The sequence below is a fragment of the Equus quagga genome, chromosome 5 (assembly GCF_021613505.1).
Source record: "Equus quagga isolate Etosha38 chromosome 5, UCLA_HA_Equagga_1.0, whole genome shotgun sequence".
Lineage (NCBI taxonomy): Eukaryota > Metazoa > Chordata > Mammalia > Perissodactyla > Equidae > Equus > Equus quagga.
This window is the reverse complement of record NC_060271.1, coordinates 62,824,654-62,850,950: the sequence shown is the minus strand read 5'-3', so window position 1 is coordinate 62,850,950 and position 26,297 is coordinate 62,824,654. Positions and strand designations below refer to the sequence as shown.

The window sequence follows — 26,297 nt, the reverse complement described above, 5'->3', positions numbered from 1 at the left end:
GAGGCACATGCCCAGGGCCAGCAGTGAGGGGCCCAGAGACACTCGAAGCGTCCTCCACACCTCCTTGCCAGAGTATTTCTCCCCCATGGAGCTGCATCTCACTAATGGCCACTGCTATTCATCCTCATGCTCCTTCCAGAACTGCCATGAGTGACGTGCTTGTGCACATGGTGGCACCGTCTGTACGGGGGTGAATGTGTCCCCCCAAATCCATGTCCCCTAGAACCTCAGAATTTGGCCTTATTTAGTAATAGGGTCTTTGCAGATACAATTAGTTAAGAAGAGGCCATACTGGAGTAGGGGGGGGGGGCCCTGATTCAATGGTTGGTGTCCTTATGAGAAAGGAAAACAGAGACCTAGAGAGGCAGACAGACAGACAGACAGACACACACAGAACGCCATGTGAAGACAGAAGCAGAGATTGCAGTGATGCAGCCACAAGTCAAGGACTGCTGGCAACTGCCAGAACCTAGAAGAGGTGAAGAAACATCCTCCCTTAGGGCCTTGAGAGAGAGAGCGCGGCCTGGCTGACAGCTTGCTCAGACTTCAGCCTGAAGAGCTGTGAGAGAATAACTTTCTGTTGTTATTAGTCGCTCAGTTTTGGGTTGTTTGTGTGGCGGACCTAGGAAACCAACCAGGCACTCACACACAGCCAGCTTACATCTTCACGTGCTTCCGCCTGACTTTCCTCCTTTCAATTTGCGTATTTCCTCCCTACAAACCTCACCCAACTGCCCTGAGAGCAGATCGCTGGCCAGGAGACTCTCTGAACGGCCTGTGGTGACCAGTTTAAAATCCGCTTCCTGATCGCTGCAGACGTGTGTAGGGATCCATTTCCATTTTTGCACATAAAAGTTCTGTGATGTTTCCCAGGGTGTGGTGGATGTGGAGATTGGCAAGATGGTGGCAGGTGGTGTGTTCGTGATTTTATTTTAATAGTCATATACAAATTTTAACGAGATTTGGAAAAAGTGCAACTTGCACATCAAGTCCATTATTTCATGGATATTATTGCTTAAGAAAAGCCTGAGTAAAAATGGAGTTAAAGTTGATCTGAAGGGAAATATTAGGTAAATGGTGGCACATGAATTGCTGAAATCTGGGCAGTACTGGAGTAGATGAAGCAGGATTGCTTTGGGGTCGGACAATTCTGCGTTCAAATTCTGGTTTTCCTACTGGTGCTGAGACCCAGTGGCAAGCATTGAATCTCTGAACTTCAGATTTCTCTTCTGCATGATCATTTCTCTTCTTATGATCATCATCATAATGATCATGAGTCCTTTCTCTGAAGGATTCGGACAAAGGGTGAATGGCAATGAGCGTAGCATGGTGCCTGGCATGTGGGGATGCTCAGCAGATGAGGCGTCCTTCCTGTAATCCTGTGAGGGTCCTCCTGCAGTGCTCAGCAGGGCTCTTATTCATGGTCCATACCACTCCTGTCCTCCTCCTCCCAGAACCTTGTCTGGACCATAGGAAGCAGCAGGCTTGTCCTGGTGAGGAGGCCGAGGCCCTGCTTGGTTGCCTGGGCAACAAGAGGAAGGCATGTGGGCACTTCATGAGGAATGACAGCTCTCCTTAGCCCCTACCTCCTGGGTCACCTTCCGACCTGGAAGCGTCACACTGAAACCATCCTTTCACTTTGGAGCTTTGGAATAAATGCATCTTGAGTCACCCTGGCAGTGAGCAGGGCAGAGGGATGCCTGTTACACTATGAGAATGTGCTGGAACATGTTTTCTGGAAAGTTCTCGAAAGTAGGCAGGTAGCCCTCTTTCCTAGACAGTGCTGGAAAGATCCTCCTCCAGACATCTGCCCATGAAGAAGGTCTTGTCCAGAGGCCCAAGTGCAGCATCCGCAGGGCCACCAGCTGGCCCCTGGTGCACTAATACATGGTTGTCCCATCCCAGAGCTGCAGGAGCTGTGGCATATGGGCATCTTGCCTGGATACTTCCTGGATTCCCAGGCCCACCATGATCCCACTGTCAAGGTCTCTTCCAAATGTAAATGGCAGACCCTAGACACACGGCCGTGGGCCGTCTGCAAGCTCCTGCTGCCCCCCACATTCTGGTGCCTCCCACACTATCAACTACTGAAGAATGTTTTTTAAACTGACTTTAAATTAACACACTTTTTTTCCCCACAACTTTGCCTCGTCTAAGTAATACTATCATTAAAATTCTGGGCTTCATTTGACATATTTGTGATATTTATCTGGCAAATATCTGATATTAATTTATGTGACTTTTTTTATTGCAGGAAAATATACATCACATAAAGTTTACTATTTTAACTATTTTTAAGCATACAGTTTAAGGTCCACAATTTTTAACCGATTTTTTTGTTTTCCCCTCCCCACAGCCCCAGGACATAGCTGTATATTCTAGTTGTAAGTCCTTCTAGTTCTTCTGTGTGGGCTGCTGCCACAGCATGGCTACTGACAGACGAGCGGTGTGGTTCCGTGCCCGGGAACTGAACCCGGGCCGCCAAAGCAGAGCCAGCCGAACTTTAACTGCTAGGCCATCAGGGCTGGCTCTCTAATCGATTTTAAAATACCGACATTGAGTAAGGCTTAGGTAGGTTGGGGAAATTCACCTCTGCTCGTAGGGCTGTTAAGGGGCTAGTTGGAGATTTGAATCCCCTGCCTGGTCCCAAAGCTGTACTCGTCATGATAACAATAATAACCAGAGGAAGAAGAGCAATCACAGCAACAATTAACATTTATGGAGCGTGGACTATGTGCCAGCGTTGTTCTAAGTACTTTAAACACCATACACATTTATAATCTCATGTACGTTTACATATCTATACACTTATATATAATTCATTTATACTTATATTTATAATTTCACATATACCCTTGAGTGTGTGTATATCCATGTTTATGTAGAAACATGAAAGCTCATTTAATCCTTAGGTCAACCCTGGGAGGGGGGTACTATTTCCACCCTCATTTCGCAGATGAGGAAACGGGCCTGGAGAGTCGAGCTGTCCAAGGCCACGCAGCCACTTGGAGGAGCTGGGAATGTAGCGCAGATGTGTGGCCCCGGGCTTGTGTTGTAGCCCCACTCGGACCTCCCTCTGCTGTGGGCTAAGGAGTGTTAACTGATGGAGGCCTCTCCCGACACCCTGCGATGGCACCCACCCCAAACAGGACACTGGGCTGTGTGTGTGGCATCAGTCCCTCTCATCCGGAGAGGAGCATGGGGCAAGCCGATCCCAGCCTGGGCCTGAGACAAGGCAGAGAGGGAGATGCACAGGCCTCAGAGGTCCTGGCTGCCCCTTGGTGACAGGCAGTGTGCATTTGTGCACCAGAGAGTCTGGAAGGGCAGCCAGCCGCCCTGAGGCTTAAGGAGGGGACCGTCCCTTCAGGACTGACCCTGTGACCCTCAGCTCATCCCCAAGGACCCGCTGCAAAGATGAGCCTTGGTATAAATCAAGAACCAGCCAAACCCTTGGAGAGAATGGGTCTGTGTGTGGCCTGGGAGGGGCAGGGGTGTCCCTAGGGGCTTCAAGAGGAGTCTCCATTGTCCCAGAGGCCGTGGAATGAGGAAGCAGGCTGCGAGCAGGACCCAGCTGGCTGTAGGCGCGTTCCTGCTGCAGCACCAGCCCGGCTTGCCAGCAGCAGGCACTGTGCATGCACAGCCCTCTGCAAGCCAGTGGCTCTTGTGAGCTGCACCTCCGGGCGGGGGTGGAGGGCAGGTTTCTGGCTGGTTTATGGAGAGCCTGCTTTTCCGTCAGGCCCATATCTGTTACCTTTCAGCTGCATCAGCTGAGTTTCAGTATTTGTCTTCTGGTTCTGGCTCCTGGCCTGCGTCTCTAGCCAGGAGAGCTAGAGCCGGGCTCCTGGAGACGCGCGCCTGGCAGCACTCAGGAAAACAAATGACGGCTGGGAGCTGGTGCTCGTGCTTGCAGCTTGCTCCTGTGGATGAGCAGCTGACACTGGCAGGATAGTCCCACGGCATTGCCTCCCCCGTGGCTACCACGTTGCAAACATCTGGGGGGTTTTGTGCTGCTTTTACAAGAAGCTTCTGTTTTCATGGGGCATTCTAAGAGTACTGTACTTAGAAGACAGTTTTCTTTGTTCCCCAGAACATCTGACAAGATACACGACGGGCAATGATTCTGCCTTTTCTTCTCCAGTGTTCGAGCCACCCCCCATTCATACCCAGCAAGGCCCTCGGCCTGGAAGATGCCCATCATTATTACGTGGCTAAGACGGAAGGAGATGGGCATGAAGACGGAGCTGGGAGGGGCCCGTCTCTGCTCTCCCCATTGGCAGGCCCACTCACACAGCAGAGCAGAGGGGCCTGAAGAACCTCACCCTGTCAGCTATGAAGGGCTGGCCGTTCTCTGCGGCCACAAAGACACAGAGGGGGCTCCACACCCCAGTTTACAGAGGCCCCAACACTGGACATCTTTCCTGAATGGCTGTGTGCCCAGCAGACCCTTGCAGGCTGGCATGGGGCAGGCATGGAGCAGAAGGCCCTGCCGGCCCCAAGCCTAGCTCAGACCTAACTAGGTTGCAGACATGTGGGGGACCCACCTTCATGCCACTGGGTCCCTGCTTCCATGTCTATAAAATGGGCTCATGGTGCCAGTCTCAGCAGGAGAGTTGGGAGATTGAGAGAATGGCTGTGTGATGGGGCTTAGCACAGACAGAAGGGGCCTGTGTCAGCTCCACAGCTCGCTCTCAGCGAAGTGCGCACTGTGCTCAGCTGGGGCCATCTTCAGAAACATCCATTCACCTGGGCCAGAGCTGAATTTCGGGCCTGAAATATGGTCCTTATCCTACCAACTTAACACCCCCAGTAGCCCAGAACAGCCCGATGCCCTGTTGTTTCAGTGGAGAAAGGCAGGCTGGGCTCCAGCTAAGGACACAGGGCATGTGAGCCAGCCAGCAATAAACCCAAGGCTTCCAGAACTGACCCATAGAGAGGGGTCCCGCCCCACCCACCCCTCACCACTGCCGCACTCCTATGTGTACACATGCACAGACAGGCACATTCACACACATGCACACACATACACAGACACACACTCACTCATGTACACACACAGACACTCACACTCGCACCGCCAGCAGGGCCTGGCCCATAGACAGGGTTGGCCTTATGAACTAAGAGAAACAGACCTTTGTCCATCATCTGCTCGTGTTCCTCCTGGGCACCAAGGGGTGTGGCCAAGGGCTGCCTCAGAACTGCAGAGTCCCCAGGCAAGTGATTTTGCAGTCAGGGCCCAGCGAGGGGGGGTGTCCAGTTGCCCCTGGTGGCATCAGGCCCCTTGTGCACACACGGCACCCTGCAGCACATCCTCTGGCCATGCACTCTGGCCGTGCACATCCCTCTGCGTGGAAGCCACTATCCTTATTTCCCTGTAACTCACCTGACACCTCTGGCCCCAGGAGGATCCTGACACAGGCTGACATTCCTGGAGCCCCACTGTCCTGGCTGCAGGACGTGGCACGAGTGACTGTCACTGAAGGCTGGGGCCAAGAGAGGTGACCTGTGGTGGACCCTGTGGCCCACAGGAAAGAACAATGAAATATTGAATGTAGGTCATCACTGGTCAGTCCCAGCACAGAACTTGTCATGGGCAGTCTTCTGAGCCACCAGCCTCAGGGCTCCAGCTGTGGGAGCCAGTTGACCATCCCTCTGGGAGTCTGCAGCAGTTGAGGTGACATTGCCCACCCCTGCTGTCCCACAAGCTGCTGCCCAATACAGATTCCCAGTGAGGAAAGGTCATTAGCCCCTCCCAGGCCCAGGGTGCTCCGTTATCCCTTCATCATGCCAGGTCCTGCAGCCAGAGGACTGAGGCACCACGATAGTCCAGCCTCAGTCAGGGACCTCCCTTGTGGGCAGAGGAGCTGGATGAGTTACTGGAATCGATGCAAGAAAAAGCAGTATCAGTATCTCCACATCGCCCCTACTTGTCCTCCCTCAGGTGTCAGCCTCCAGCTGTGTGGCTGACCACTCCCCCCCTCCTCCTCTCACCAGCCCCCAGGCCCCGTTGCTCACTTCTGATCCTTTTCCTGCGGAGCAGATTATCTCTAGACCCTGGTCCCTCGGGGCCTCAGGCCTCCCTATCCATACCCCAAAATGCATTACGGTGCTCTGCTAACAAAAGGAGTTTCCCACCACCACAGCTATTAAAAAGAAAAAAAGACGGGTGCTTATAATTGCACGGTTTTTCTTGTCGTTTTTCTTTGTTTTGTTTCTTGAACATTTCTCGGATCAAAGTCTTAAGCAAGATTCCTTTTGTCCTCGACCAGAGAAAATCCCAAGGGTGATTTTTAAACCTTTCAAGGAGGGGAAAAGTAGAGGTTACCAGAGTTAACCTGAGGTTAAGAATGAAAGATGACTCGCACAGGTAGTAGAATGACGGTCTGGGGTGCAGTCACCGGTCGCTGATCAGATGAAGCGGGTCTGTCTTAGGAGTCACAGAATCAGATGGCAGGTCTTGGTTTCCCTGCTGCTGCTTCTCTCGAGAGGCTTCTCTCTGTATCTGTTGGAACCTTTTCTGTGAGTGAAGAAAAGGGACTGTGTTGGCCCCTATAATTAACAGAAGACGCAGGGACACTGCTGGATCCAGATGCACCCCCTCCCCACACGGTGAGGTCTTCCTCTGGCTCCATCTGGGGTGAGACCTCAGGCCCCCCTTTCACAGTTCCAGCTTAGGCTCATTGGGGGGTTAGGAAGGCTTCTAAAAGCAGAGAGCATCTCTGAGATCAAGGCCTTAATGGGCACTGGCCAGATCTAACAGCTACACCCACACAGCAAGTTACAGCACTCAAACTTGGGGCCCTTCCAGTGTGAGGCTGTCTGTCATAGACGAGACACTGGCTAGGGGCTCCTACTACCTTAGGCCTCGGTTAGGAGCTGAACCAAAGGAGAAGCAAGGCAAAACTAGGTGTTTGGGAGCAGGAGAGGCAGGCTCATCCAGCACAGGGAGCCTCCTTTGCCACCAAAGCCGTGCTGACAACCTTCATCCCCGACGCACAGCCTGTCTCCCCCTTCTTTGCAGGGCTCCATCTCAGCCTCCCAGCCGGTCGACTTGATGGGGTGGCCTTTATTAAATGACTGTTTCACTTTTCATCTGATAAAGCCAGACCACGAAAGTCATTACCTGCTAAGGGACAAATAGCAGCAGTGCAAATACACGCACACACAAACACATGTGTGCACGTAGGAACACGCATGCACATACACCACGATCATGAGTATACTGGTGGGGGGCATTTCATGCCAATGAAGGAAGTTAAATATACTTATTGGAGAGAAAACCCAGTCATGGGCGTACCATTCCCATCACAGAAGAGAAAAACCTGTGGTCGGTGTCCGACTATTAGATCTGTAGTTGAATCACAGGATGTGTTTCATTTTATCCACACATTATCACAGAGACCCACTGGTGCCAGCTACGTAGATTTCATGCAGACTCTACAGAACGCAAGAGAGAATAAAACAACCTTTCATCAGCTTAGGACCACAGTGTGGAAAAAGCCTGCCCAGCTGGAAAGGGGAAGACAGCACAGTGAGGAGCCAAGGAAATCTCTTTGAGAAAAAAAATAGTAACCCTCTCTACTTTTCCCCTAAACTGACAAATTTGACTTGTCAGATGCAAGTTCAACTTGTGGACAATCCACTCACGACTGATAATCTCCATAGTAACTGCTGTGTCACGTGATGACACAGAAGCAATAGAGAGAGAGCCAGAGCAGCTTTCCAGACTGCTTTTCTTCTGGTGGATTCCACAAGGTCAGCCTAATTAACAGGAACAGAATTGAGACCTTGGTTGAAGCCATTGGCAGACATTCTTAAAGAAGAAGGAAGATAATCTAGCACCTTCTCTTCCTGTTCTTGGGGCCCTGTGCCAGGATCGGGGGGCCCCAGCGTGGTCTCCCCCTCCCCCTCCCTCCTAATATGCTGAGCTCCAAGCGGTACTTCTAAAGGCAGCTCTTTGTAGAGTCGTGTCTGGAGGAAAACTCTTAATTCTTCCCCTGAAGCTTTTAAAATATTAGAAACTGGCGAGAGAGGGAGTCAGGAATACACCAGAATGATCTCAAGCCCTCTTTTTAATTAGGATTATAAATTTCTACTTCTTTAATTTCCGACTGCTTCTCCCTGCAAAATACAGCTATAATGTATTGAAGGCCCTCCATTCGTGACGACATTTGTTCTTATACGAGAAAATGCTCTCTGCTTCCCGAGGCGTATCTCCTTTAGCCGGGTTTAATGGAGGTCTGCTGACTTGATGAGGGTGGAAAGTTCATTCATTTTCATACATTAAAAAAATGAGATGCCTCTTGCCTGCTGAAAAACATTCGTGACTCGCTCCATCTAGGAGGTGACAGGGCTGCCTGCCCACATGGGCCCTGCCCGGTCATGCTCAGTGGCCGCTGCTGCCCTCTCCACAGCTGGCATCGGCCTGGGGAAATCTGTGTCCAGGCCACTCAGGGAGCCCTGCTTGTCCAAGTCTCGAGTGTTTTGCTTTGTCTGCCACGGGACAATTGCCCCATTGTCTCCAGGTTAACGAAGTTTTTGGTCAAACACAATGATTTCAAACATCTCTTAGGCCTCTTTGCCCTTCATCTGGGACTGACTGGTCCATGAATCCCTTTGGAATTGCCTCCTCTGAGTCTGTTCCACGAAGTTGGTGCATGCCTGGGCGGGGTGGGGGGAGGCGGTTAATCCACCCCATTGGCCACGGCTGCCAGCCTGGAGCAACCCCAACTCCCAACCAAACTGTGTGTGTGAGTATGTGCGAGCTGTGCAAATGAACGAGAATCACCCAAATGAGAACAAGCAGAGGCTATTTATCTGGAGCTTGCTCTAGCAAGGGAGTCAGCCACCATCACTTGTGCTTGGCGGACACTGAGGCAGGCAGGGGAGTGGGAAGCCTCATGGCGGAAAAGGGGGAGGCCCCAGGTGTGCCCTGATCGGAGGCTGTTGGTGAGGGGAAGCTGCAGGCGGGCCAACTAGCTGGACGCTGGGCATCCTAGGAGATTGGTTAGGGGTGCTCGCTGACCTTTCTCAGGCACTGCTTGGAATAGGGGATCATACATTGGAGGACACCTTTGGGTACCAGGTGGGCCAGAATGGGAACCACGAAACAGGCCTAGGTAGCCTCCAGGTATGCCCACCTCCGGCTTCTTTTTCTTCCCCACTCCACCCCACTCCAAGGAGCCATCTCTCCGCCATTCCCACCTACTCGCCCTACTTCAGTGTCTTGTCTTGAGACTCACCGCTTTTTACCAAGGGAAGAGTTATTAGGAAGGCAGTCAAGTTTATTCTATTTTTAACCAGGAGACAAAGCCCCAAGACAAGAACTAAGTCCCTAGCATGAAATGTCAGATAGATACCTTGCAGCAGGTGGTGGTTCTGAAATGCCACAGTCCAGATGGCAGCCAACTCCACCCACATGTCCGGCGGGCCACAGTATTCCCAGACGTACTCCTTGTTTAGACAAGCAGTTTCTGCCCCCAGTAGCATGCCTTCAAGCAGCAAAATGATTCTAGATCTTCCCAGAGGTCACAGGCTGGAGGCTGGGGGGCCACATTCAGTCTGGAGATATGTTTTGCTTGGCACACATGAGTTTTAAGTATTTTAATCACTTGTCAAGATTTAAAAATCAAGGAGCTTGCCTTTCACATAAAAAAATCTGTATTTTCCAACTTCTCTTAGAAAAAAGGATGATCTGGCAAGTGTGGGTCATCTTCCCACATGAGGATGCTCAGCAGAAGAGCAGGGGCACCTTCCTCTTCTTTGCCACCGTCTCCGATTGGCCTGCGGTTTTCTCTTGTACGTCACTGTCATGGGCAAAATGTTTGTGTCCCCGCCAAATTCATGCGTTGAAATCCTAACGCCCAAGGTGATGGTATCAGGAAGTGGGGTCTGCGGCGGGTGACTAGGTCCTGAGGGCAGAGCCCCCATGAATGGACTAGGGCCCTTCTAAGAAGAGGTCAGAGAGCTGGCTTGCTCTCTTTCCATCATGTGAGGACACAGTGAGAAGGCAGCCGTCTCAAGCTGGGAAGACGTTGTTCATCAGAACTTGACCACACTAGCACCCTGACCTTAGACTTCTGGCCTCCAGAACAGTGAGAAATAAATTTATGTTGTCTATAAGCCACCCAGTCTGCAGTACTTTGTTAGAGCAGCCCAAGCTAATAAGGTCGCCTACATGATCCACTGGGCATTTGACCAGAACAACTCATTGATAGCTGGGAAAAAACCGCATATCCCTTGCCCCAGAAGGCTTTGTTTCCGGTGCTCGAATGCAGCTCTATGGGGGATTTTGGGCATTAAAGAGCCAAGTGGTGGTGTGGGGTGACCTCACACCTTTGACCTGTCCTCCTTTGGGTTGAGATGGATGGGTATGGTTCCTGGGACGCCTCTCTCTTGATCCTTCTCTCCCTTCCCATGAGAAATGTCTCTTATTATCTCAGAAACAGAGAGGACTGCTGGGGAAGGAGAGGTCAGTCAGACGACGTTTGCATAGCCCAGAGTGAATATCTGAGAGATTGGATGGGAATGTTCTGGATGCCTGCCACATGCCATGCTGAGCAGGGGGTGGTGAGTGGTTAAGGCACCAGTTGCAGAGTCAGCTGTGTGACCCCCACCTCTCAGAGAGCCTCAGTTTCCTCATCTGTCAAATGCCCTCACTGGGTGTGTGCAAAATGTGGCTAATACAGAGCACGGTTGGCTGTCAATTGTACCCATCAGGATAGGCTGGTTATGCGGTGGTAATAAATGAACCCAAAACTCAGTGTCTGCACCAGCTCAGGTTTATCTCTTACACGTGCTACATGTCTGTCTTGAATCAGCAAAATGCTGTCTGTATCACCCTCGTTCAGGGGTGCGGGGTGATGGAAATGCGCCCTCAGGAGTGCCATTAGTCTCCGTGACAGGGGCAAGGGGATATGGTGTATCCGGCCCTGCGCTTACCAGCTTATTCCCAGAAGGGACACCTGTTATCTTAACTCCCACTTCATTGGCCACAGGAAGTCACACGTCTCGTCTAACTTCAAAGAATGGCCCCAAGCCTTGTGATTCCAAGCGCCAACCCATTCCCTCACAGCACAGCCGGCTCCCCGGTTCTCACACCCTGTCCCACTGATCACTTCCACGAAGACCTTCTGGAGACGCTTGCCCTAGGAGATGGAAGAATACTTCCTTCCTCAAATTTTAGGCCTAATAATGAAGTGATCATGACGTACCTCAATAAAACAACCCCAAAGACAAGACGCCTCCTTTGCATCAGCATATAAGCCCATCTTCTTCACAGCCAACCGAGACTTCTCTCGGGTTTCAGTTGGATGAGCATGTGGACAGACTCAGTTTGTTGGCGCCACGCCCACATGTAATAGTCTGACCCCGATGGCAGAGCCGGGCCGAGTGGACGAGGGAGGGCTCTGCTCAACCCAGGGTTCCCCTGAAATCAAGACAATTCTCCCCTTGACTTGAGATGGTGAAAGGTGCAGAGAACGCTGTTGATACTGCTTCCAAGGCCTCGCAGGCGCTGGCCTCTTTTCATTGTCATGTAAAGACCTCCGTGGAGGATGATACGTAGGCTCTAGGGGTGCGACAGAGATCTCTGGGCAAGCATCACCTCCACCCTTAGCTCTCAGTCTCCTCCTCAACAGGGAGCAGAAAGTGCTGTCTCTCCACTACCCTGGGACCCCAGAAGGTGTGGATGGATGTCGAAGGCCTCTCTGATCTCCATCCCTCAGATGCCACACAGCGTCCTCCTGAGGCCACTGTGGGGAAGGCCAGGGAGAGCCGGCTCCAAAGGCTGCGCTGTAACTCACAGGACCAGGAGACCCCACCCGCTGCACTGTGCCTGCTGGCCCTCGGGACATTCTCCTATGAAAAAGAAAGGGGAAAACACTTTTATTTTTTTTTGAGGAAGATTAGCCCTGAGCTAACATCTGCTGCCAATCCTCCTCTTTTTGTTGAAGAAGACTGGCCCTGAGCTAACATCCGTGCCCATCTTCCTCTACTTTATATGTAGGATGCCTGCCACAGCATGGCTTGCCAAGTGGTGCCATGTCTGCACCCGGGACCCAAACCGGCAAACACTGGGTGGCCAAAGTGAATTGTGAGCCCTTAACCGCTGCGCCACCGGGCCGGCCCCTGGGAAAACACTTTTGAAAATGATTTTGGAAATGCTCTCCCAGATGGCATCGCCGAGGTGCTGCTTGTTGAGAGCTCATCCTAGCCTGGGTCCTCTTCTCAGCACTTTATGCGCATTCCTTCATCTATCTCCACAAAGCCCTATCAGATAATGGCTATTATTATTATCGCTGTTTTAGAGGAAAAGATTATTCTTAGCTCAGGGTTGTCTGAATCTTACAAAAACACCAAGAACTGCACTGGCTCCAAAATATCCCCCCTTTGGGCTGTGTCTGCTGTGAGACAGGGTACCTCTCTCCTCACAGCCCCTGCGTTCCACGGGGCAGCACCCCGCCTCCTCCTTTCTCCTGTCCTCGCTGTCCCCCTCATCTGTGGCAGGCCCTCATGGGAGGCCTGGATGCCTCTGGTCCTCCCCCTCCCTGCATGAAGTCATTTAAAGAGGTCAAAACCGCACAGAGCTAGAAATGGCAAGACTGAGACTCAAACCCAGCCAGCCCAGCTCTGAGCCACTGCACTGTGCCACCTCCTATTATAATAGGATCATATTATAACCCAAATTTGAAGGACCACCCACTGCTTTCTTTATTGGATCCTTCCAATAAACTGGTCATGCTGGTAGCACAATTCCCCAAGGAAATAGAAAATGACAATTCTAAAATAAATCTGAAGGACACACCCAGCCACAAAGTGGGAGGCGTTTTGCGCAAATACAACCAGAGCCTTCTCTCTAGCTGGTCTCTGCTCAGGGCTAAGAATCCAGGACTCAGCCCCCAGGGGAGGGAGGTAGAGGCCGGGAGAGAGGCAAGAGGTGCCAGCTGGCAGCAACAGACACACGGTGCAGAGAAAGAAAAGGGATTTAAAAGGCAGATCTGAGAACTCTGACCGCGCTGAATGAAGCCTGGTCTTTGGCCTCTGAGACTGGCCCAGGACCAGTGGGAGGGGGCTCATTTGCATAACAGAAGACCAGGTGGAGGAGCATCTACCGCTGGCCTCGTGATTGGGCTGGGGTCCTGAAACAAACACTTTCCTCCAATCCTTGGGAGCTGTTTCTAAAGGCAGGAAATGTGTCCAGTCTTAGAAATACAGACCCATAAAAGGCTAGAAGGATAACATGCTTCCTTTAAGTACTTAAGACACCCCTTGACTGAGTTACCTGGAAGGTGGCCTCTGGAAAACACCTTGTTGATTTACACTCAAGGATGAAGGAAGGAAGAAGGATTCTTTTATTGTTTTATCCATAATCCCTCAGATTCATTCGGAGAGCATCTTAAGAAATATTTTGAACCCAAGCCTTTTTACTTAGTGTGAAGACCATAGCCCGGGAGGCTGGCAATATGAACCCCACTTTGCAGCTGAGGTGACTAAAGGAGGTGAGCTGCCCAGCCTGGCAGGGTGGGATTCTGCTTCCCCCAGGCCATGTACTGCAGCCACCATTGCTGGTTCCCCCCCATGCTGGATGCAATTTCTTTGATTAGTGTCTCTGGGGCAGGAGGCAAATTCATTGCACCGAAAAGGGGAAACGGAAATGCAAGAGGAGAACCTGAGTGGAAGGAGGTTGGGCTGGGAGATGCAGGGAAGTCCTTGCCGAGGTGCTAAGGTTGGGGAAGAGCTGGGCGGCAACAGGAGAGGCGAGACCCGGTGTGGTATGTGGTGCCCGGCTTGGTCAGGACTGAAACCCTTGTTAGCAAAAGAAACCTGCACAGTCCTGGAGGACTTCCAGAAGCTTCCTCCCCCACAGCCTGGCACAGAGCCCTGCCTCCCCTCCGCCCCGCCCCCTGTCTCTCTCTTTGGCAAGACTCTCCTGTCATCAGCTCCTCTGTACCGCGGGTCCCTCTTGGCACGAGAGACTGTAAGTGAACCCAGCAGCCACACAGGATTCTAGGAATGATTCCCTTCCAGTTTCCTGAACTGGTTTTCAAAATCACTTCAGAAGGGCCTTTAAAAATCACACCGCACACCATCAGGAGGTCTGCTCAACATAAACTCCACGACCAAAGGGCTCCAGGCAGGAACGGTTTTGACAATTTTGATAGACTGCATATCAGGTTAGGTTTTCTGAGGTCCCTAAGCCTGTCTGGAGATAGAGCATCCGTGTGGCGGGGCCTGCCCAGGAGGAGGCCTCCGTTCTGTGGGCAGTTGCTGGGCCGGTGGACACGCAGACCCACGCTCAGCGTTTCTGACTCTGTGCTCTTCCCTCGGCCCCGGCCATTGCAAACTCTGGGCCCAAATGGTAACTCTGAGGTACAGCGATCCCCAGACTCAATTCTAGAAAAGTGTAAACTTCCATTTCTACTAGTGATCTGAATATAGGCTTTAACCTCATAAAATTTATAAAACTTAACAAAAACTCATAAAAGTTTTATCATGTTAATGCCTTGAACTTTTATTTTAAAAAGTAAAAGGGGTTAACTTGGCCAACATTATAGCTAACGAGGAAGATCGTTTGGAGCGGAAGGCCAGGAGGAAGGCAGCCATGAGGCTGCGTGTTGACGAGGGGGCAGCAAAGGCCCTGAGGGGGAGCGTGGCCTGACTCTCCATCAAGGAAGCGAGCCAACAATTCCATATCTGTTTGTTGGCAGAGTTTTTCATGTTACCTTGTGTAATTTTCTAAACTCAGGGCTACAGATAGGATCCTATCCATTTTGCAGACTCGAAAGTTTCGCAGGTGAAGGGACTCACTCAAGATGACACAACAGTAAGGGGCAGAGTGAGGATTCTTGCCCACGTCTTCTGATCCCACCTCCTGTTGTTCGTTTTGCCACGCCGTGCCCTCAGGGAACAGCAGTCCTCCTCCTGGAATGATTACATGAGGAAAACAATAACACCATACTGTACTTTCTGTGGGGCCTGGTCTTCATATTCAAGGGCGTTTTAACCCTAAAGGAAGAGGCAGTTTTTGGTCCAATCCCATGTCAGGATCTGGGTAGCGTCTTAAAGTTTCCATTTCATCTCTAGATCTGTCATTAACTCCACAGTCAGTGAGTGGATTTTCCATTTTAATTATTTTTCTGAAGCAACGGGGGCTCTTTGCTTTTTATGTCAAGACAAGTTCTAAAAATCCTCAGGGGGAGAAGGAGGGTTGGTGGGAAAAGCTATCAAGAGTGGGAGAAGGATGGACCGTTGACCTGTCGAGCCTGGGAGCGTGCACCCCTAACCATGCGAGTGAGGTGCAGAGTCCATGTCCCCCCCGTAACCATGGAGTGTTCTGCACATATGGAACTGAAAGGAGGGGCACAGGAGTAACATGGCTTCTGGATGCTGTGTGGGGTTTGAAATTGTAACCTCCAGGGGTGACCGGGGCAGATAGGAATGGTGAGCTCTTGCAGTCTAAGAGCCATGTTTTCAAGGTCCTGGTTGAGACAGAGTTGGTTTTCTGCCATGTGTTCCCCTTGCAGAAAGGGCTGTAACTTTTCCCGCTGGTGGATGTTTCCCTCTGGGGAGCCTGGCCAATGAAAGGTCACGCAGAAAACCGTCACTCTCAGACACGCCAGAAAATCAGGGCAGACAAATGCCCTAGTTTTCCTAGGAGCAGACTGTGTAAACCATAGGAGGGTGCTTCTGATGTTAATCTTTGGCAAAATTCTCAAATGAGTTAGCAAATAGTGACTGGAGATAAAGTAAGACTTTGTTCAAAGATCAACCTCTGGACTGACTCAGGTTACCCTCCACTCCCCACCTGGCCGGCGGGGAGGAGACTCAAAAGCAAGCAGCAAACAGTAAACTTTTCCAGGAATTAGGGAAGAAGAAGTTTGTGATGCCCTGCAGCAAAAACAATCTCAAAATTCCCCTGAAGAGAGACCCAGGGGATCTGGGGCCAAGGTAGCCTTTCCCGTGGAGGGAGGGATCATTAGCAAATGTGCTGGGGCAACTGGCTATCCACTGAAGAAAGACGAAAGTATTAAGAGAAAATATAGGACAATACGTTCATGATCTTGGAGTCAGACGAGGCCTCAAGCAAGACACAGATCACAGAGGCAAACAGAGAAAGAGTGATGTCAGCCTTCATCAAAATGCGAAACTTCTAACTCTAAATCAGATATCGCTAGAAGCTGAGATAAAAGACAAGCAAGAGAGTGGGAGAAGATATCTGAAACATATTATATATGTGCGTGTGTGTGTATGTTTGTACGTATATACATTTACACATCCAGCTACATATATACAGCAGTGCATGCACGTACACACAAATTCTGGATTATTATCCAGGCTCTATCAAGAACTCCTTCAATCTGTGAGAAAGAAGACCAAGACCAACAACCCATAGAAAAATGGATAAAGGAGATGACCAACCAGTTCATAGAAAGCACAACTAGAAAGTGGGACGGTCAGAAGGACCGTTGCTTTGTCTCTATGGTGCAAACTATTTCCAATGAGAGCTTATTCCTACATAAATTTTATAAAGAAAAATAAAGAAAACATTACCTGAACATGAAACCCAAGCAATGCGATTTATTGGTTTGCCAACACATAGGACGGGAGCTCTTGGCCTATAAAGTTTGAGCCCTTTTTTGTGAAAGCTGAACAACCACAGGGCAGCAGGGACAGAGGCCACAGGGACGGGGCAGGGAGGCTGTGGGTAGCCGGGGCCTGGGCCAGAGCTGGGAGGCCCGGCCCCGAGTGGTTCTGTGCCTGAACGCCTGCGCGGGCCCCAGCTGTGCCCACGGCCCTGGGGAGGACAGACTCCAAATTTAAGTCCTTCTGACCATCTTTCTACCATAATGCTACATTATATATATGCAAGACCTGAAAGGACTGAAAATAATTTTATTCCCCCTTCCAAGGTACCATTTTAAAACCACAGTTGAATTATCAATGCTGGAGTTCCATTTAGAAAAAGCCTGCAATGAGTCGGATGTCCTCAGTTTTCAGACCAAAAACAAAGCATCAGCCGTAATCTTTGTCTCGCCCTCTTTCTCTCTCTTTGATTTGCTTTCTTTTTTCCATTCACCCATTCATTTGTTCTTTAAAAGGGTTATGTGCACTTTGCGAGCGCCATGCGCTGTGCTTCCTTCCAGGAGACAAAGCCACCCCGTCCCCAACCTCAGGGCTTGGCGAATGGGAGGGTCCCAGCGCGGGATGTTAGGGACATTGGAAGGATGGCGTTGGTGGATGCTGTGGTCTTCCTAGAGGGGTTGCTGAGCCGCCCTAGCAGCCCCCAGAGCAGCTGTCTACACTGTGTGGGCCTGGGGGCCCAGATTTACTCTAGCAAAAGGCAAACTCTGATCCCTTCCCAATCGAGGTAACTTTAAAGGCTTCCAGGATTCTTGGGAAGGAAAAGGGCATCGTCTGAGCTCCTGCTCTGTGCTGGGACCACGCTAGGACGGGCCACAGATGCTATTTCATTTAAATTGGGCATGTATCTCCTCCAACAGTGTAGTGTTTCATTATTGAATATCGAAACGGCCGTTTCCCTTCGACCACGGACGCGTGGGGTCTCTCTCATGCCCAGTCACACTGACGAGTTAGGGAGCGGCCAGATCCAGTGACTGAGAGCGACTGTCGTTCTTTTTTTCTTTTGAAATGAACAGATATGGAATTTCGTCCGCTTCTCAGAAGAGTGCGTGCCTCCACCCCACACTTGTGGTAAGTGTTATTATTCCTTTTTTAAAAAGCCTTTAGAACATATTAAGCCTTCAGCTTATGTTATGGGTTAAATCCTGGTGGTCCGGCCAGCATCTGGCCTAAGGAGATGTGATGCTGTCCATCTCCCGGGCTCCCATCTCGTTCCCAGCCACCCCCTTGACACACTCCCTCTCCCTGTGTCTCGAGGGCTCTGTGAGAGAGACACAGTTCATGTCTTATAATGAAGCACCTACTACAGGAGATGAGCCCACATGAGAACACAGTCCTGTCAACCCCTGAAGCCTGGAAGCAGGGACACGCCAGCAACGCTCAGCATGTGCCATTAAGCAGCAGCGTACTTCCCGGTGTGGAGGCCACCTTTGTCATCGGTTTCAAAGTTACTAGGAGTGAGCTTATGTGCTGCTTGGAAAAAAAATATGAATCACATTCAAAATCCAATTTGGGCCTCGCCTCATGTCTAAAAATAGAAATGTGTGGATCTTAGCCTCTCCTTCTTTTTTCCCGAATATAAGAGCTGGGCTCCTGGGCACTGTGTTGTCAATAATGCGTGGTAGTTGCCTCACCTGTAACAGATGACTCCCCTGGTCTCTGGAGCATGAGGACCCCGGATGGATGGGGAACAGAGCAGAGCTCTGATGGATCCTGGACTCCCCTGCTGTGGAGGGTGTCAGTTTAGTCTCCCTGTCTTCTCCCGAGGTCCCTTTAGTCTCTGAGTTCAAACCGACCCCTCCCCTGCACTCCCTGAGCTGCTCTCACAAGCTGGGGTCTGTCTCTCCTTGATCTTCAGAGCACTGTCTCTTTGGTTCTCAATAATCCAAGACTTTCCAATCAGTAGTAGCACTGACCCATCGTCTTCCTCATCCACCCAAAACTTCCAGATCCTGTCCCTGCTCCCCTCTGATCCATTGCCCCGCCACAGGGGTACACAACAGTGTGTGCTACGTACTCTGCCTTGTGCCAAGTGAGGGGTCCACACGGTGGGAGGGCAGCTGGGGCCAGGATGGACTGGGGAGGGCGTCCAAGGAGAAAAGGCCAAAGAGAGCGGGAGCTCAAGGAAGGCGTCTCAGGGAAGCTGGGTGACGCTGGGGCCTGACAGAAGCAGAAATTTAGCAGAAGCAGAAGGCTGAGAGGGTGTGTTCTGAATAGGAGAGCCCCGGGCAGGACTGGGATGTGATGCTTGGAGGTGCGGGCGCTGGGCAAGGCAGGGCAGCGGTAAGAAAAGGCCTGGGAAAGAACACAGGAGGATCTGCAGGGGGTGGGGGGCCTCGAAGGCTGAACTGGGGCTTGGACCCTCCCCAGTGGGCAGTGGGGACCTCTGAGGCCTTGAGCAGGAATCCCTCTGGTTGTAGTCTGTGATTATTTTTTCTTCCGTCTTTGGGAATAAAAATTGCATCGTCAACTTCTCCTCTATAAAAAGCTTCGTCATGTTCTTTAAGCATACGGACCATCCTCCTTTGCCTGGCCTTAATTATCTGCTGGCTTTTCTGTGAAAGCTTAGTTTCTCGCCCTCACCACCGTTCCGGGTGGCCTCTCCTGGGGTCCAGGCCACCAGTCCTGTTTCAGCCAAAGTTTGGGGATGGAGTTGGGGCGTGTCCGCTGGCGTGCATTTTCCCCAGCTGAGCTCAGGATCCTCCAGCTCAGGGGGGCAGGGTTGGTGCCCATGGGCGAGGGGCGGGGACGGACCAGGACCCTGAGAGCTTTCTGCTTTCCCCTCTATTGGCTCCCGATCCGCTACAGTATGCACTTAACACTTCAGAACAAACAATAACAGCTTGTTAAATTTTTATTTCAAACACAGCTTGAATTTTACCCCTTCTTCACGTTACCCTGGGGGATCAATTCCCCTGAACCTAAAGCTGGATGGTCAGAACTGAGAAATGCCCCACCTCTGAACCCAGGCCCGTTTATTTTGTGACTACCGTCTCTGCTCCTTAATGTCTGGTTTTCTGTTTGGGAGTCTCCCAGGGTGATGGTGCCACCAGATAAAAGTTGTAATGAGAGAGGGGGGGCAGGCGGCGAGGGAGGGAGAGGCCCGGAGAGTAAATAGAGCTTCTCCAATCCGATGTCTAGACGGTGGGCGGCACGCAGTAGGTCTGCAGCGGGGCTCCCACTGCCCATGAATGCTCTCTATTCATGAGTTGGGGCTTTTGTTTCAGTCTGGGCTGCAAGCTGAAGAGCAGAGAACTGGCTGAACTGGTCTGGCTACTCAGGAGTGGTGAGCGCGTCCCCCAGGGCCAGGACTCAGGTGATGAAGTCATCGATATTTTCAGGGCAGCCTTAATCTGTGATTAACTTTTATCTCTGCTGTAAAATAACAGCCTCCTTTTCGGCCTGGTAACAATAAGTAAAACTGGCCGCCTGGAGGGAGCTGTTTCATGCTGGGCTCCCACCGCGGGCAGCTGGGAACAGAGGCAGCCTTGAGAAAGCTGGTGGGTGGTCCTGGGGAGAGCCCCAGTGAGGGCCCCCCCCCCCACCGTGAGAGGTGGGGGGCGGTGCTCCCAGCTCTGGCCCTTGTTATTCCAACCAGCCCAGCTGTCCTGACTTCAATCAGCCTACCCACAGCAGAACGGCACTTTCTCCTATTTTCTATCCATGTTTAAGGCCTCATCACTGACCGGGAAGTCTTGATAGAACCATCTAGTAATTTTTCAGTCCTGCCTCATGCTACCCTGTATTGAATCCCGCAGTGAGCACAGCTGGTCCCACCTCGGAAGGCCTCCATCCTCCCTCTCTGCTCTGTGCTCGCACCTTTGCAGCAGTTTTAAAATTTCTCAGCCCACATGAAGTCTCAGACCATGGCAGCCAGAGTTATTCTTCTAAAAGACACATTTGTGTGGTCACTCCTCTGATTAAAGTTCTTGCTGCAGGATGCTTCGTAGTCTGGCTGTTCTCAAACTCAAGACAGTGGGGAATGTGACAGGTGAATCAGGCAGGGGAAACCCAGGGTTCTCTTGGTCTATATTTTGTTTGTTTACTCAATTTTGATGGAGACAAACATACTAGAAATAGTTTACTTTCCTTTTCACTGTCATGGTAGAACAACGCAGCAAGCACGATGTGACCATTTACGCATGGCCTCACTGTGGGGGTGTAGTAGGGAGTGGTGGGGACCAGAACGAGGACAGAGCAAGGCCAGCAAGGGGACCAGTGAGCACATTTTAAGGAGGCACTCACTCTCAGGGCCCTGCAAGTATAGGGTTGGCATCCGAAAGTGAGTGCCTCCTTAAATTTTGCTCCCTGGGCCTCTCTTACCTCCCCTAGTCCAGCCCTGGTGAGGACAGTGGTGAAATGGAGTGGGGACTCACTCAATGGCCAGCTGCTAATCAGCTTCAGCCGACTGTTGCCAAAAGGCGACACTGTGGCTCATGCTGCCGGCAGGCACAGAGCGGTGCTCAGTAATAGCAAGTGACAAAATAGACTTTAGAAAGAAAATTATGGAGTCAGGATGAGTCTTGAGTTAGCATCATTGTTTATTCAAGGAATAATTGCTCGGGGCCAGTGGCTCAGTCACTGTCAGCACAGGGAGTACTGGCAGCTTCGAGACAGTAGGCTCCCCCGTATGCCAGGCGTGGTTCCCTCGTGATTACAGGACCCCCGACAAAATCTTTTCCACAGAGCTTCACCCTGTTGCTCATTAGGTAACAGAGTAATAGAAAGGCAGGAAAGAATAAAAAAAGAAATTCTTTAAAAAACACACAAAACACACAATGGCAAAATAATAATATGTTGAAATATATCAGTAATTACAGCAGATGTAAATAGGCTTAAACTCACCTACTCCGAGAGGGAAATTATTGGATTGGATTTCTAAAAAAGGCAGCTATATCATGCTTCCAAGAGACAATCTAAGACAAAACCACCGAAAGGCTAAAAATAGAGGGATGGGAAAATATACACTATGTCAATGCTGGCAATGACAGACACACTGTAATATAAGGAGAGAAACCACATGGTGATTAAGACACCACGCCACTCAGCAGCAGTCCCCGTGCTACAGGTGTACACACCTAACACGTGCACACTCACAATACAGTGAGCAGATCGACAATATCACAGGCAAAGATTCTGTCTCATGTAACTCTATCAGAAATTGATAAAACAAGCAATTGTAAAAATATTAAGATATCAAACCTTTAGAAAACAAAAGTAGGAAGCATTATCTAATGGCTGTGTGTGTGTGTGTGTGTGTGCGTGTGTGAGTGTAAAACTCTACAAACAAAGATAGTCATCATCCGTTTTGGAAATACACAGATCATTTAAAAATTTGACCACATACTCGGCCACAAAGAAAGACACAACAAATGTGTAGAATTCACCAAAATCACACAGATCATATTCGCTAAGCACAACCCAATTAAACCAGAAATACATAATTAAAAGAATCTCAAACTCGGGTTTGAGAACTCGAATGACTCATAGATTAAAGAGACAATTACAACTGAAATTTCTTTGGAATAGATTGATAATTAAAGAATTACATATAAACATTATGGATGGTAACTAAAAGAATATTTAGACGTGAATTTGAAGCCTTAAATGAATTAATTTTTAAAATATGAGCGATTTAAAGTGAATGAGCTGAGTGTTCAAAATAGGAATTATAGGGAACAGCCTTAACATGATCAAAGGTGCCCACCACATATGTACTGTGAACGTTGTAATTAATGGTGAAGCTTTGGAAGCATGCCCGTCAACATCAGGAACGTACAAGGATGTCCATTTTCAATGCGTCAGCACCCTGGATGCCATTCTGAAGACAATAAAACAAGCAGAAGAAATAAAAAGAATAAGAATTGACCAAAAAAGAAGCAGAAATATCCATATTTGTAGGAAATATGATGATCCACACAGGAAATTCAAGAGAATTTTCAAATAAACTATTCAAATGAAAGACAGTCCAGCAAATATGCTAGAGGTAATATCCACATGCAAACATTAGTAACATTTTATGTGTTAGTTAAACTGATTAGGAAACGTGTAACAGGAGAAAAGACCTCATTGACTCTAGCAGCTAAAGCAGTGACATATCTCCTCATACATTTAGCAAACAATGCGCAAGTTGTTTGGGTTTTGGGGAGCTTTTTTCTTTGGAGAAATCTTTTATTTTTTTTATTTTTCCTTTTTCTCCCCAAAGCCCCCCAGTACATAGTTGTATATTTTTAGTTGCGGGTCCTTCTAGTTGTGGCGTGTGGGACGCCGCCTCAACATGACCTGATGAGTGGTGCCATGTCTGCGCCCAGGAGTCGAGCCAGTGAAACCCTGGGCTGCCAATGCAGAGTGTGCGAACTTCACCACTCGGCCACAGGGCCGGCCCCTGGAGAAATCTTTGAAATACTGCTAAAGGGCATGAAAAAAATATGAATAACTAGAGTGATTTACCACATTCTTGAATGTAAAACTAGACTTTAACAAAGTTATCAATTATCCCCTAATTATTCTCTAAATTCAAACAATTTCATCCAAAACCTCAAAAGGAAATTTTTGTGAAATTCAACAGGCTGATAACCGTCAAGACTAATTATAAAGTCATAATAATTAAGATAGTGAAATATTGGTACAGAGATAACAAATAGATCAATAGAAAGATAGAGAACTCAGAAACTGCCCTACGCATGTGGAAATTTGATATGTTACAGAAGGGTCATTACAGATTAGTTAAAAAAAGGAAGGAGTGGGCTCATTCAATAAATAACTTGGGAATAGTAGGTTATCCATATAAGAATAAATTAGATACTTACATCACAACACATGCAAAAATATATCCTTTGCTTATTAAATACCTAAGTGTAAAAAGCAACTACTCTAAACAATTTAGAAGAAAATATAGAAGACTATCTTTAGGAACTCAGAGGAAGAAATTACTTTTTCAAACTAGATACAAAAAGACAAACCTTAATGCAAAAATTAATAGACTACTTAATGTAATAAATAGGATTACATTAAATTTTTAAAAAAAATATCGTCCATAAAAAAGGTTAAATGTGAAGCCAGACACAGATATTTGCATACAGCCATATATGTAACTGACAAAGGTCAGAATCCAGGACATATAAACACCTACAAATCAATGAGAAAAAACAAATAACCCAATGAAAAAAACAGGCAAAAGATGTGAACAACTCATGGATGAGGCAATTCAAATGTCAAATGAACATTTGATTTGATGGTCAAACTCATTAGTTATCAGAGAAATGCAAACTCACACAACAAAGAGATAACATCTCTGTGTTAGCCAGAGTTCTCCAAAGAAACAGAACCAATAGGATGTGCATATCTATGGGAAGAAACTTCTTTTAAGAAATTGGCTCATGTGATTATGGAGGCTGGCAAGTCCTAAATCTGCAGGGTGGCCTGGCAGGCTGGAGACCTAGGGAGGAGCTGATGTTACAGTTCAAGTCTGAAGAGTGGATGTTGCAGATGAAGTCTGAAAAGCAGATTGCTGGAGAATTCCTTCTTCCTTGAGGAAGTCAGCTTTTTGTTCTCTTCAGGACTTCAACTGATTGGATGAGGCCCACCCATGTTAGGGAAAGCAATCTGCTTTACTCAAAGTCCACCATTGTAAATGTAAATCTCCTCCAGAAACACCCTCCCAGAAACGTCCAGAATTGGCCCAGCCAAGCTCACATGTAAGATTAACCATCACAACCTCTAATGCATCAGATTGGCCTAAATGTACATCTGCCAGTACCAAGTGTTGACACGAACACAGAGCACCAGGAACTCACACTGTGCTGATAATGTAGTGTGGGGCTGTCCCTCTGGAGGGTGGGGATCCGCACTGGAGAAACTCACACACATTGCATAAATATTCACTGCAGCCTTGTCTGTAGCAGTGAAAAGTTGAACAGAAACTGGAAAACTATCCATAGGAAATAGATAAATTAATTGTGATACTTTCATATAATAAAATATTATACAGCAGTTAAAATAAATGAGTTAGAGTAACATGGATCTGCATGAATACATGTAAAACAATGGTAAGCGACAAAACCTAGTGTCAGAAGGATATATACAGTAGGGTAGATTTCCATAAAACGTAAAAGCATACAAAACTTAAAAACATGCAAAAAGCTGGTGACAGCTGGCCCCATTGCTGAATGGTTAAGTTTGTGCACTCTGCTTCGGAGGCCCAGGGTTTCCCTGGTTCAGATCCTGGGTGAGGACCTAGCACTGCTCATCAGGCCACACTGAGGTGGCGTCCCACATAGCAGAACCAGAAGGACCTACAACTAGAATACACAGCTATGTACTGGGGGGCTTTGAGGAGAAGAAGAAGAAAAAAAAGAACATTGGCAACAGAGGTTAGCTCAGAGCCAATCTTAAAAAGAAAAAATTAAACCATATGAAACCATACTCTGTTATTTATGGAAGAACACCGTAAGAAAGTCTACAAACTGTGCTCGGGATTCATACACGGTAAATTCAAGGTTGTGGTGTCTCTGAGTAGTAGGGGTGGGGAATGAGGTCAAGGAGGCCCTCAGCTGTGTCTGTAATGTTTTTGAACTATTTTTTCTAAGTCCTGAAACAAATGTGGCAACATATTAAAACTTAGTGAAGCCCTGGGAGTGTATGGGTACTTGTTATATTCTTCTCTATGCTTTTTCACGTGTTTAAAATATTTCCCCAAAAGAAGTGTACCAAGAGCTCTGTGCCTCAGGTGAGCCTTTCCAGTAAAGATGTGCGAGGGAGTGGAGGATATTGGGAGAATAATGCCCCAAGCGCCAGGCTGTGACCTGGGGTGTCCCTGCGTGCTGGTGACAATCCTCACAGAGCAGCAGCATTGCAGGAGTCCCAGATGGCAAGGACGGGCAAAACACAGGGGTGACAGATGCCATGAACCCCACTGTGGGACGGTGACTCTGAGCGTGAAGGACCGTGGGAATCCTGAGGCTGGTGACCCTACAGGGATAAGAATGCATAGGAGGGGCTCTGTCAGGTGGCATGGTCAGTGCAGGGGGCCGTCCACCAGGTTTTGGGGGCTGTGGCAATTGACTACTATACAGCGTGGAGGTACTTTTCTCCAGAGAGGGGTTGTCCCACCTCCGTTCATGTGGGTTCACATTTTCCCCCCAAGAGGCCTATTGACAGGGAAAGATTTGAGTCACTCGTGTGGGTTGATGCATATGGCCCCAGCACTGAAACCCCTAAGGCGTGTCACCGTGTCTTCTGTCAAGAACCGGTAGGCATTTAATTTTCCTTGTCCAGTTGTTCCTAGCAACCTTGTCATTGACCTTGTCTGGCATTGTACGGCTATCAGACGCAGAGATGGTGATAGCAAGGGAGCAGAGGAGAGGGAATATGGGCAGAAAATAAGGCTTATCAAGTCATGAGTTCTGCCATCTCTTGCCCCAAATTTAGTTTGCTTTGTGTTTGCAAAAAGTGCTTTTTGAAAAAAGCCTTTGACAGTAGGAAATATTTTCAACATGTTTCTTAAATGGGGCTGAGAAATGAGAAAAGGACCACGGGTGAGTCTGGAAGGAAGTCTACAAACTGTGCTCGGGATTCATACACGGTAAATTCAAGGTTGTGGTGTCTCTGAGTAGTAGGGGTGGGGAATGAGGTCAAGGAGGCCCCCAGCTGTGTCTGTA

At 49.1% G+C, this 26,297-nt stretch overlaps 1 long non-coding RNA gene across 2 annotated transcripts in view; it reads left to right on the top strand.

The window, feature by feature from the left end:
- LOC124240289 (uncharacterized) overlaps positions 1-17,706 on the top strand; it is a 189,368-nt gene extending 171,662 nt beyond the window's left edge. For both annotated transcript variants that reach the window (XR_006888829.1, XR_006888826.1), the window contains exon 6: positions 17,655-17,706. This is a non-coding gene — a long non-coding RNA (uncharacterized LOC124240289). The remainder of the gene's footprint in view (positions 1-17,654) is intronic.
- The last annotated feature ends 8,591 nt before the right edge of the window (positions 17,707-26,297 follow it).